General features: G+C 41.6%; 1 protein-coding gene across 2 annotated transcripts in view; it reads left to right on the top strand.

Annotated features, from left to right (window-relative positions):
• The first annotated feature begins 1,410 nt into the window (after positions 1-1,410).
• The window catches only part of LOC124613197, a 537,871-nt gene continuing 527,107 nt past the window's right edge, over positions 1,411-12,174 (top strand). For both annotated transcript variants that reach the window (XM_047141859.1, XM_047141858.1), the window contains exon 1: positions 1,411-1,486. The gene's annotated coding sequence lies outside the window, so the exon portion shown is untranslated. The remainder of the gene's footprint in view (positions 1,487-12,174) is intronic.

Genomic DNA, 12,174 nt, shown 5'->3' with positions numbered 1-12,174 from the left:
AGTAGAATTTGAAGTTCATTAAAATCATTCATTTTGAAAAAAAGAAAACCTCCAACGTTAGAGTGATATCCAACAAATTTAAGATGAATGTTTAAATTTTCTTCTGCATTCCATTATTTCATTGCGACGAGAATGTATTCGTGCATGTGTACTTGTGCTAATGGAGTATCTGTGTAAACAAAGTAGGTCTGCAGGTTAACTTCCACGATAACTTTATATGTTGATTGATTCAGAACCATACAGATTATTTTCACAGTCATGAATATGAGGTAGCTATTTTATTGTTAATTAGCGTCCCATAGTAAAGGCCAAAAGTAATAGTATAACGAAAAATTCATTGCACAAGATAGTCCTCTCATGAAACAGTTAGTCGGGAAAGTTTATTTATTGAAATCTTGAGTTTAAAGTTTGAAATTATCTTGCTTACTAAAATATACATCCGATTTGCACTGGCTATCTTCCTACATCCTACAACGTCTAGTAACGAACTGCTTTGCGAGACCTCGCTAAGATGTTTTAAATCCTGCATTTTTCTGTAGGCCTATACTGGTTATGGTGTGTTCCACTTTGGTGGAGCTGCATTATAGTGATACAATCTGAATGAAAGCAGTACAATGATATCGTTCCCCTCCAGCTCCCGTCCACATTGAGCATAAACACTTTCATAACTGCGTGGGCCACATAAACAGACTCGAAATGAAGTCCATCCTATTGTTTTCACAATCCTGGCTCCACTTTTGTGGAGTAGCGTTACAGCGACAGATGCGAATCAAATCAAGTGATTAGAGGGCTGAATAGATGAGATCTTATAAACAAAAAAAGTAAAATAAAATAAAAAAGTGGAATATTACTTTCTTCAACGAGAACAGTAGGTGCTATAAAGTATTTATTATACTTCGAAAATACCCCCTTCTCTCCGACGCCAAGAAATCAGGGCAGCAAAAGAAAACAACTGATTAGAGAAAAGATTGGTATCGTTAAATAAGTTGTTCGTTCTTCATTGTAATAATGCATACATTCATCGCAAAACGTGTTGTGTGACTTTCGTTCGGAATATTTTTCCGTATCAGTACAGCGCGTGCCTTACTACACTAAGACGTTCCGAAAAGGACGTTCCGAAAAGAGTGTGGCTAGTGAAGAAACACCTAATAATATATGACCCACATAATCGGGTAACTCTTCCTCATGTCAAGGACTAAAAAACTTCAGTACCCTTATAGTGACAAAGAAGAAACCCATATCTGCTGCGCCAAGCTGCAACCGTTACTATCGGTAGCGGTTTCTTCTGGGATCTGTCCAGACCAGCGCGCCGGAGTGAAGCGACTGGCGGTGAGCCGTGACGCAAGTACTTGCGAAAACTGACCGCGCGCGGCGCTGCAGTCGATGCGCAGTCTGGAGCGTGCGCAGAACGTCGCTAGCAGTGGAGGTGTTCAGTACGACGGGGCCGTCCGTCGATAACCGTCAAGACGCCGTAGGCTGCTTGCAGGTGAGGCTGGCGGGCCGGCCGGCGCGCGCGTTTTCTGCTTCTTACAGCACACGTGTCTCGCCCTCGTAATTTTTCGTATTCCGCTCACGTTATTGGTGACTTATCTTATGAAACTGACGAAGTTTGCGCTTTAACATGCACATATTCTGTTTGTAACCCCCTTACTTGATACTTAATTCGTTCGACGGTTAAATCCATGTAAACAAACAAAATACATGTTTTCTTTTCTTTTTTTCTTCAATCAGCACAGTGCATTATTAGTAGCTACTTTGGCAGCTAATCACTGCTCGTTATCACATGTAGGATACCAGTGAGTTGTAAAAACAGAAAAAAGTTCCCTTGGACTGTATATTTAACAGTGCTGGTCGGCGTGTGTGGTCTCGTAAATAATTAACGAATAGTATTGAAATCGAGTCGTTACGACATTATAGCGTGGCATCTAAATCTATCAAAGTTCAAAATAAATTTAATGCTTTTCTTTCACAAAGGTAGGTACACAACAAACAGAATACAAAGCAGGTACTTCAAAGTTCGCACAAGAATGTTCTGTCATCACGAAAACTATATTTCATTTCTCATCACCCAAATTTCAGGAAAATATTAGGTTTTTTGTCGGTGATCAGTAGACAAGGAGATCAGAAGACAGTAAATGCGATTGTTAGATGCTCGAAATTCGCCGGCGCTTGGGAAGCAATGTTTGTTGCAGTAACCTCACGTCAGTCCGAGCGAATCGGGAATCGGCTGTTAGGATTTTCTGTCCATGAATTACGAGTCAAGTGTCTCCACTTCGGTAATTTTTTCACAAATGCAGTGTGAATTGCATTTGCTGACGAAATCTAATCTACATTATATAGTATACCTCTTACTCCGTAATCCTTTGAGTCATTACACTATTAGACAAGTATCTGTTTACCTTGTCATTCGGCTAGAAGATTTTGTGCTCGTGGGTGGTGGCCACACAGTTCGTAAATATTTAAAGAAAGTCGTATTTGTATAACAAGAGGAGATGATTATCAACAGCGTTCGGAATATATCAATATGATTTTTCTCTGTATGATTATTAATTTTATTTTACATGAATTTTGGTGAAAAATATGGTATATTTTTAATAATGCATGTCCTCGGAACTTCGTTCTGTGTATGGTATTTAGCGTTGACAATTTTATTTGAAAAAATGTTTTTGAAAATCTAATACATATTATGCAAGCACTTTCCATATATTCAACACTTGTTTTCTGAATCATTGACCACCACGTCGCGAGAGAGAATTTTGTCTCCAGTCTTGATTTATTTTTACCATAACCTGCACTTCTGTTGTAATGTACTCTGAATGTAAATGTGTTACAACATTTGTTTTCGTTTCGATCCTCATAGTTCGTGAGCTGGTTTTCAAAATTTGGATATAAAGCAACAGACTTATCACAACATTATTATTATTAGGCAGTGAGAGATAGATCATACTTGTATTTTTTGTTGTTGCTAACGAGTAAACACTGATTGTATTCATAAATATCCGACAGTTATCTTGAAATCTTTATGGTAACAGAAGATCGAAAGGAGAAAATAAATAATAATGGTCGCTATTTTTTTCGTTTAGCAAGAACTTTTAGTGTGTAGATAATAACCTTTTTTGAATGTTCGTAAGTTATCAAATCCTGTCCGCGTTATTTTGTAACATTCATTGTTGGAATACTTGCCGCCATATGTGACTGCCCCGTAGCTGGGGGGGGGGGGGGGGGGGGGGTCTTTTCAGTGAGCAAAAAAAGGTGTGGTATCAGCACGAAAATTTCAGGTTCCAACTTGCTGTTGCACCGCGACTACTACTGAGGTTACTCTCTCGTTGGGATAAAATCACTAAATTTGAAAAACAACGGCGGCAGTGTAGGAGACGAACATGCTAGCCCTCTGTATTCATGTGCTTAGCAGTAGGCAACATAGACGAATCGAACACAAAGTAATAATAAAATGGTGTACATTGGTTATATTATAGAAAAGAATTTGTAGTATTTATAAGATATTCGCACTGAATTTTAATTGTCAGGAGTTCACGTCTGACATGTTCTCTTCGCGCTAATAGGGGCGCTGCAGCGGCACAGAGGAAAAGCAAAATCGGCAGATAAATGGCCGAAACGCCTTTACAGCCTTTACACAGAGCGACCGAAAGCTGTGACACCGTTTTACTAATTGGAAGGGAAGAAACCAAAATAAACGTATATCCATAGAAAGAAATATTGTCTAATAACATGGCTGTAAGATGCTACTTAATCATCACAGCACAGATACTAAATATACCGTCTTTAAACAGGTATGCAATAAAAACTAGCATACTGATCAAAGGAAAAGCTGGGAGTTGAACGTAGCAAGCTCTATCTTCTTTGAGAACACTTTTAGATGCACTGAGGAACCGCAGTGTATACAGTAAGGGAATTTCCCTACGTGTCATCTCCTACAAAACAGTTTTACTTGTTTACACTTGCTGACAGTCGCGGGGTTAAGGCGGCAGCATCATGTCGGGGCCATTAACTCTTCTCGAACTTCACAGGCAAGTAGCGTATGAATTCCTTACGTCTCCATTACTTCACACATTCAGAGTGATACTGCAACCTAGATGCACACATTTATTCCACTTCTTTTACTGTATATTCCCTAGTTTTAGTGAATAGTCGGTTATTATTATCGTTCATGATACCGTTCGTTACCATTGGTGTAGCTCTTGGACCCCAAACTTGCTTTAAAGCTTCGCTGCAGTAAGTCAGACAGCAAGTGGAAAAAAAAAGTTGTAGTATGGTGTGAATGTAATGTTAAACTGTATATAAGTGTCAGGTCGATGGAAGGCCATCTCCATTAAGATCTTGTCCAGTAAAACTCTGTTGTTCAAAGCAACCGCCTGGTTGATAAATGCTTTAGTTTTTTCAAGTAGGGTTCTGTCCTAAGAAACTTGTCCGTTTTACTGTTTCAATTTTGTCTTTCTTGTTTTGAAGCACACTCACCTCTTAAAGAGCTAAATGTAGTTTTAATACTGTCATGAATCTTCTTGTTTTTACATAGCTGCTCAACATTGTAATTAAACAGCGGGAGTAATGATTGATAACTCTCCCATCCTCATTTTTAGTAGCTTATTCACTCTTATTTTCCATTTTCATTACTGGAAACTTGTGTTTGAAAGTGTTATAAATTACTCACCAGTATCGTTATTCAGTCCTTATTTCCTTTACGATTCTGGACAAATTACTCCGTCATATACTTTTGTTTATACTCACAAATGCCGCAAAGGTGCCCTGTATATATCTTAATTACTTCTGTACACTTATCTTATTGGGTATCTTTACTTTTCTGAAACTTTTATGATTATTTCGTAGCACAATTTTTATTTCTAATTTTCTGTATGTTATTACTGGAAACAATCTACAAGCGTCAAGATCCCCTTCCTGTCAAATATTGCTATTGAGACTGGTGAGCAAGAAATTACTAAATGTGTATGTCTGCTTGTGACATGGATTCTGGTGGTAGAAAAATAGAGGAAGAAGAAACTGGAGGTATTTCCGACGTCATGTTACAGAAAAACGCGGTATATGTTACAGATAAATGAGCGAAATGATGTTTGGGAATACTTGAATGAAGTCTGTGAAACATCTTAAGAGAGAAAAAAAATACGTTGGTGACACATTTACCGAGACAATAAAGGTAGTCGTACGGGGGAAAATTGCACGCGGTGACAAAGGTTGAACATTGGTGTGCGGAAATGAATCGTTGAGGGTGACACTCTTAAAGATATTCGTATTTCCTGAAATGTTTCTCCATAACTAGCTAGAAAATTTTCAACGGAAACGAAAACTAAAGGATACGATGACTAAACAAAGTAAGCGAAGATGTGGATTATGGTACCCACCGTGTCTGTGCGTGGCTTGTGTTGCGTCATGATGAGCCACTCACACAACTGAAGCCACCGCCCATATCCTATCTAGAAGAGAAACATAGCAGCAGTTGGCGTATTTTCCCCACAAACCAGAATTGCTGGCCTGGTTAGTCGTCGTCAAATGACTGTGGATTATAGTGCTGCGACGATTGCAACTTAGGAGAGGCTAACAAAGAGCGGAATTTTACATATTGTGTGCATACAGTGTGGCACAAGCAAAACATGATTGAACTTTTAGGTGATTTGAGGGTATACAGGATGCGAAATTTAGTACACAGATCTGCCACGTCCGAGTCCAGGAAGCAGCGCATTAGCGCTCTTGGCTACCCTAGCGGGCCTCACAAGCACCAATATCGTGGAACGATAAAATAGTGTTAACAGAGCACGATCCTGGCACTGCCGAATTCCGGCTTTTTCTACTACTTACACGAGGCATAACACGATTTTCTGACTAATAACCAACGTTCAGCTGAGATATCTGAATCGGAAACCCGTTGCGTAATCTTTCCTTTTATACAGAATGTACAGGGACGCAGAAGTGTATATGTCTGTAATACACGCTGTTTAAAAAAGTGTGGCATATTCCTACGGGACGTAGCATTGGTTAAAACTATAAAAAAGTACAAATAACTTTCTGGGGTGGGCAACTGCGGCTCAGAAACATGGTGAATAACAATAAAAAACGCTGGGTGACCATTCAAATTATCATAAAATTATAACGATTAAAAAGATGAAGCGTTCCCGAAAGCCTTACAGCTGTATGAAGGTTCTGTATTCGCAAGTACTTGTTTCAAGTCAGTATAGACGCATCTTCTTGTTTATAATGTTTATATTTTCATAATGTTGATTGAGTATTTCGGTGTCTCGCCATTCTGGAAGTTATCCACGTTAAGAGTCAGAGCATTTCCGTAGGCTATCATAATAAAAATCAGTGCACCCAAAAGATGTTTATCACAAAGCTTGACAACTGAATGAACCAGGCCAGATATATTACAGTAATCGGTAGACATCAGCTGTATATATAAACTTAATATCCGCCGTATACCCAACAGGCCGATGTGGTCTAAGCAGCCCGTGGAATCCATCAATACACTCCGGTGTTTGTATACAGCTAGTGTCTACCAAATCCTGTAATATTTTCTAAGTTGTGGTATTCCGCGCCCAACTACCTTCAACGCTAAGTAGCTTGGAAACGGCGCAACGCATCAGATTTGTTCTTAGCAATTATTTCTCAACACAACCTACCCCTCGACACCCTTGCAAACTTTTCAGTCTGTTTCTGACCACCCTGTACTACTCAGCTTTCTGCCTATTCAGGCTGCTAGTTGACTCAGTGCCGACCCTGGACTCTCATATAATGATACTGGGTTTAATTTCGTGGTCCATCCTAAGTCACTTGTGGTATATTCCAGCAACGTGAGTAATCGTTTCCCTTCCCACCTCAAAGGGGGGAAATCATCTGAAAGATGACGTCGATTCAATTCGCGCAAGTCGTATAAGAATGGCGCCAGCAGCGCCACTATGAGGATGCAAATCAGGTTTGCTTCAAACAAATGGTTCAAATGGCTCTGAGCACTGTGGGACTTAACATCTGAGGTCATCAGTCCCCTAGACTTAGAACTAACCTAAGGACATCACACACACACCCATGCCCGAGGCAGGATTCGAACCTGCGACCGTAACAGTCGCGCGGTTTCAGACTGAAGCGCATAGAACCGCTCGGCCACCGGGGCCGGCTTTTCCCATCTCATATTCTTTCTAAACAAGACGATCTTGCATTAAGACACTACTCACAAATCTCACTAAATTGACAAATCATCCTACGACTGTTTGGCTCTTTCAACATTATGTAGAGTGTGTACTAGGCTTGCAGCCTCACTTTACCTCTTAAACCCGTTGAGAGAGAGGCTGTCAAGCAACGAATGCTGATAGCACCTCTGATTACTCTAGTCTCAAAGATCTGCAACTCGTTCGTTGGATGAGAAAAATACAGATAGTTTGACTTTTCACGTTTTCCCGGCAGGTCAATTGCAGATACTCTTGTAGAATTTGCCGCCGGGTAACAATGTGTAACAAGAATAAGATATCACTCTGCTGCGGAGTGTGCATTGATTCAGAACTTCGTGGCGGATTGAAAAGTGCCCTTTTGCGGGCAAGCGCTCTATCAACTGAGGTATCCAAACACAACTCACGTCTCGCCCTTTACGTCTTTGCTTCTGCCAGTTGGTTAGGTAGAAGGAGGGGTACTGCCGGAAGTAAAGATGTGAAGGCAAGGTATGGGTGGTGTTTGGACAGCTTAGTCAGCAGAGTACTCCGCAGAAGGCAAATGTCCGGGGTTCGAGTCCCTGTCTTTCACACAGTTTTAATCTTCCAAGAAGTTTCAAATTATGTAAATCCCACAATACTGTTTCGAAGCGGCTGTTCGACATCTTCAGCCCCACCTCGTAGCAATAAGTACCGTAACCGCCTGAAGACGTCGAACAGTTCGAAGAAATATTGTGAGACTTAAATAACGTTAACCAGTACAAACCAAGAAAGTATACTTGCTACAGGGAGACTATTAACAGACTAGCTCGCCCTCAATAAGACGAAAGCAGTTAAGCATAACAAAAGAATAACGTCACTTCAGCGAAGGAAACACATGGCTAGAAATGTATCAAGTAACCTTTACTTTAAAACAACTGAATTCCTTATCTACTGAGCAGTATCAAGTTTTCGCCACGCTTACGGATATCACCCTAGTCCTAGCCCCTCCTACTCCAGAGTAATATTGAAAACTCTTCTATTTAATTCTCTATTACTACGCCCCTCTCTACTTCCCACCCAACCACACTCATCTAAAATAGATAAAATGATTCGGTACTTTATCATTGTGTTGGTCGGATAGTTGCTCACTGCTTAAGCGTACACTCATTCACTACTTTTCCAGCCTTCGTTCTCAAGTTATACCGTCCACTATTCGCACGTGACACTTTCAGCCTGTTGTGCATGTCCCTCCCTTCTTTTCTCTGTACTCTTCCCCTAGTTCAACAATCACCTGCTTCCCAGATTCTGCTCAAGTTCTCCTCCTCTACAAAACTTTCAAGACATCATCCTTGGGTCACGTAATGGCCATTCCCTTGTTTACGTCTTCCTGACTGGACTTTTCGCAATGGCGACCAAATTCAGAAACTACGGTAAGTGTGCTATCCTGGCCACATGTCACCGCGTGAGAGCTCCCAACACCCACTAAGCCGACTGGAACATCCTCAAGCCCTCTTACTCAGCTTATCTACGAGTTGTCGAGGACAGTCTCACTCTGTCGACCATATGCACAGAATACCCACGTCACCTCATTGCCATTTACCATCCATCGTTTACTTCTGAATCCCCAAGGCACCAGGTGCTTTGTCTCTCGTACAGAGAAACTAAAGTTTCACAGAATGAGATTTTCACTCTGCAACGTACTGTGCGCTGATATGAAACTTCCTAGCAGATTAAAACTGTGTGCAGGCCGAGACTCCGGAAACATCCCCCAGGCTGTGGCAAAGCCATGTCTCCACAATATCCCTTCTTCCGGGAGTGCTAGTTCTGCAAGGTTCACAGAAGAGCTTCTGTGAAGTTTGGAAGGAAGGAGGCGTGGTACTGGTAGAATTGAAGCTATGAGGACGTATCGGGACTCGTGCTTGGGTAGCTCAGTCGGTAGAGCACTTTCCCGCGAAAGGCAAAGGTCTCGAGTTCGAGTCTCGGCCCGGAACACATTTTTGATCTGCCAGGAAGTTTCGACTAAAGATTCATTTGAGAACGCCGCGGTACAACTGTCACAAGCCTGTTCAGTCCCAGCTTACGCTCCGTCACTAAAAACGTCGTTGTCTACGGGAAACTTAATATACGCCACCACTTTGCAAGCCCACGTATGCGAGCGGTGCCTCACTGCACATAAAATGTTTTCTTGTTGCAAACTGGCTTGCATTCTACTGTCAAATCTTTGTCTCCCCTCACCATTCCACACAATCAAAATCAGAAATAGTGGAAAACACAGTTCCGGCTGTAGCAGCAGATCTTTGGATACTACAATGTTCGACGCAGGTCAGCATCTTTATTGAGCGATAACAGCTGAAGTCGGAATGCTTGCAACGATTACATTTTAGTCGCAGGTCTGAGCGTCGCAGATTCACTGCCATCAACTTCTAACTTGATAATGCCATTGTGCAGGGTCGAATCTAGGAACACGCTGTTGCAGCTACATCTGCGTTTGCCACCATTGCTATAATCCCGCAGGAGTGGATTAGCTCACGCTGTCAACGTGGACATGTCAATAAAAAATTTTAATAGACGTTGCGTCATCTGATTTTGTCCTGTGTCGTACTGCCTCCGCTGCTGAAGGTCACAAAGTTTTCCATCGTCGAAAAATCCTGGCCTTTCTTTCTGTTCTTCCGTTGCCGTAACGCTAAAACTGTCTCGTGCAGCATACTATCATTCTGGAATCCTCCGCTTCTTACTTGAGCCTAAGATCCTTCCAGTTTTTTGGCGCCAGTTGCAAGGAGAAACTTTTCCCCGCTGGAGAGAAAAAGTCACAACCTAGCTTGGTCTTTCGTTCTGTATTTGTCTAGTGTTCGTTAATGTCATACCAGTGACGAAACATTGTATCGTGGTTCTCTGGGAACGGTTATACACCTCATAAATACACCAGAATGAGTTATAAGATAATCTTTAAATAATAAATTGATGTAAAACCTGGTCGCAGTTTCAACTTTAGCCTCAGTATGACTAAAAGTATTAAGAATAATACTGTATATTTTTAAAGAAGGTGAATTTTTTACCAGATTTGTTTACATATTTTGTAACGGAAATGTGGTCATAATAAGTAAAGAATACCGTCTGTGGTTTCGTAATTGCATCTTGCTCGTTTCAAGCATGCTGATCCACGTTTTCAACAAACTACGTGTGTGTAGGGTACGGTAGCTAGCGCTTAGAACTTACTCCGAAACAGGCACATGAATTCCACTACATAACGGTGTTCTATACATAGTTTTGTAGTAAAATAAATTGACTGATACGTAAATATCATCCCATGTTGTGAACTAAAATGTAGTAAATTAAGTTAAAAATTATAAATACATGCTAGCATCAATGTTTATTATTATTATTCACAGATTAACAATACAAAAAAATCTCAGGGTCTATTTTACTGGATACAGACGCAACTTAATAACCGAGCAAGTTGTGAGCGCGGGAAGGGGAGTGGGTGGGGGGGGGGGGGGGGGGGGGGAGGCATATACGGCTGATCAGATGTTGGGGCGATGAATCGAATGATTTCGTTGACGGCTTTGAGATGACACCCTATATGGAGGCTGATATTGCACAAGAGAATTGCACTGTAAGACTGTCCATCCGATATGGAATGCTAAACGAGGATGTTTCAAAGTGACGAAAGACATTAGAATGAAAACAAGCATCCGACAAACTGGAAACTGCGCCAGCAAGCCAAATTTAGAACACTTTATGCCAAGTATCATGCGAACCACTTTCCTCAGGAATCTCCGGGTCCTCTTCTCACTGATCGGATCGAACGTTGTCCTAATTGACCGGCTGCTCCAGCGGGTGCCCCTACTCGACCGTATTTAATTCCCTCACTTTACCCTTCAGGGTGCTGAAATTTGCATCGCATCGTCTTTGCAATTGGTGGGCCCGTATTAGAATTTCACCCAGTGAAACATAGATACTTCGTAACCACCTTTCCCAGTCTTCGTACAGGGTGACAATTTCCGACTTTGTGAGTCGGAAAGTCCCTCGACGGTAGCTGGCATGTGGTATGGGAAGTTCTGCATCTACATCTACTTACATACTCCGCAACTCACACTATGGTGCGAGGCGGAGTACAACTAGTAGTCATTTCCTTTCCTGTTCTACTCACAAACAGAGCCCCAGTTCCTCGTATCTTCGTGGTCCTACACGAAAAATATGATGGCGGCAGTAGAATCGTTCTGCAGTCGTCTCCAAATTCCGGTTCTCTAAATTTTCTCAGTAGTGTTCCTCGAAAAGACCGTCGTCTTCCTTCCTCCAGGGATTCCCATTGGAGTTCACGAAACATCTCCGTAATACTTGCGAATACTGGTAACAAACTAGCAACCCGCCTGTGAATTGCTTCGATGTCCTCGTTTCAGCCGACCTGGTGCGAATCCCAAACACTCCAACAGCACTCAAGATTAGGCCGCAGTAGCGTCCCTTACGCGGTCTCCTTTACTGAGGAACCACATTTTCCTAAAATTCTCCCAATAAAACTAAGTCCTCCCTTCGCTTTCCCTACCACAATCCTCGCATGTTCGTTCCATTTCAGATCGCTTAACAACGTTACGCCCAGATTTTTAAATGACGTGACTGTGTCAAGCAAGACACTACTAATGCTGAATGTGAACATTACGGGTTTGTTTTTCCTACACATGAGCATTACCTCACATTTCCCTACATTTAGAACTAGCTATTATTCATCACACAAACTAGTAATTTTTTCTAAGTCATCTTCTATCCTGTTACAGTCACTCAACTTCAACACCTTCCACAGCAACAACAACAACAACAACAAACAACCCTAGACTGCTACTCACCCTCTCCGCCAGATCGTTTATGTATATAGAAAATAATAGCGGTTCTATAATAATTTTCTGGGGCACTCCTGACGATACCCTTGTCTCTGAGAAATACTCGCCGTCGAGGACAATGCTCTGGACTCTTACTACTTAATAAGTGTTCGAGCCACTCACATATCTGTGAATCTGTTCCATTTGCTCGC

The sequence above is a fragment of the Schistocerca americana genome, chromosome 4 (assembly GCF_021461395.2).
Source record: "Schistocerca americana isolate TAMUIC-IGC-003095 chromosome 4, iqSchAmer2.1, whole genome shotgun sequence".
NCBI classification, from domain to species: Eukaryota; Metazoa; Arthropoda; class Insecta; order Orthoptera; family Acrididae; genus Schistocerca; species Schistocerca americana.
The sequence above is the reverse complement of the archived record's forward strand: the minus strand, read 5'-3'. Positions and strand labels throughout refer to the sequence as shown.